General features: G+C 30.1%; 1 non-coding gene across 1 annotated transcript; it reads right to left on the reverse strand.

The window, feature by feature from the left end:
* Positions 1 to 784: 784 nt before the first annotated feature.
* Positions 785 to 866, reverse strand: TRNAS-AGA (transfer RNA serine (anticodon AGA)). Its single transcript has one exon. It is a non-coding gene; the product is annotated as a tRNA-Ser (tRNA).
* Positions 867 to 1,462: the final 596 nt, after the last annotated feature.

Here is a 1,462-nt window from a genome sequence, read left to right on the forward strand (position 1 = left end):
TATATATATATATATATATATATATATATATATATATATATATATACATAACTATATATATATGTGTATATATATATATATATATATATATATATATATATATATATATATATACAATAATTTTAGCCATACTGATAAAATAATCTGTAAACTGCAATAAATTATTATAGACTATAATTAAGAGTTCGTGGGCGAGAGTTTAAATAGGCTTACTCAATTGTCCTCTCTGATATTATGTTCCTTGTTCATATGCAGAAGTATATAAGGACTGTGACCTTTGCCGGGATTTGAACCTCTGCCCTACTGTACAATCGAGCTGAAAATGACATTTGCCTTAGAGCACCGGTTATAAAAATAATTAAAAGTTTTTTCCTACTATGCTTTACATATTCCTGTATAATTCAGGTTTGTATTTAAAATTGAAATCATCCCAATCATACCTTGATAGCTGATTGATAATTTCGAGGCTATAATGTTCGTTCAAAAAGTTATTTGAAAGTGAAAGTAAAATTCTGATCAAAGTTGTAAGAATTATCATTTGGAAAAACAAAACTTGGGCATTACCCTGTGCCATCTTGATATAAACGCTCCATTACATATCTATACGCTTAGCAAAATTCGTCTATATATTTCTGATTTGAGATCATGAATTACACTGAAATATCAGTATCCCAGTAACAACTTAGAATCTTAGATGTCTGAAATGTCGACACTCTGCGGGAGTATATCTCCACCAATCACTTGATGACACATATCTCATTTTCCTTTCAAAACTTTCACTTTTCGCAGTGAGTAGGATTCGAACCTACGCGGGAAGATCCCATCTGATTTCTAGTCAGACGCCTTAACCACTCGGCCATCACTGCACATGATATGAGCAGAATACATATTCATAAATAGTCACAGAGTCACTTAGTACATTTAACAGTCGATATGCAGTTACGTGAAATCCTTTGCAGGTATAATGCGAGATCAAAAACATCTTCAACCTAAAAATGGTAACCTTTATCAGTGTTCATGTATGTATGTATGTATGTATGTATACATATATTATGTATATATATATATATATATATATATATATATATATATATATATATATATATATATATATGTAAATTTATTTATATAAGTTATTGGTTATTCAATAAATAGTCTAGAAATTTTCATCACTATAGCGTTTTTTAAGTGTAATTTTATTGCTCAACCAATTAACCCCTGACAAAGAATCACATAAAGAAGGAATTCAAAACAGGTGTTGACCCTAAATATTAGATGGAAAAAACTTAATCGCGTCTTCATCTTCTCCTGAGGCCTAACTGAAACAAGATTCCCTCTATTTGTCGGGAGAGATGTTATACATTTTTAGCCGTCACTAGGGCAGTGTATTGTAAGGATAATTTTGTAAAGGTAAGGTAACATTTTCGATAATAGAATGTAGAAGTGGCAAGGCAAACAAAGC

The sequence above is a fragment of the Palaemon carinicauda genome, chromosome 31 (genome assembly GCF_036898095.1).
Source record: "Palaemon carinicauda isolate YSFRI2023 chromosome 31, ASM3689809v2, whole genome shotgun sequence".
Taxonomy (NCBI): Eukaryota; Metazoa; Arthropoda; class Malacostraca; order Decapoda; family Palaemonidae; genus Palaemon; species Palaemon carinicauda.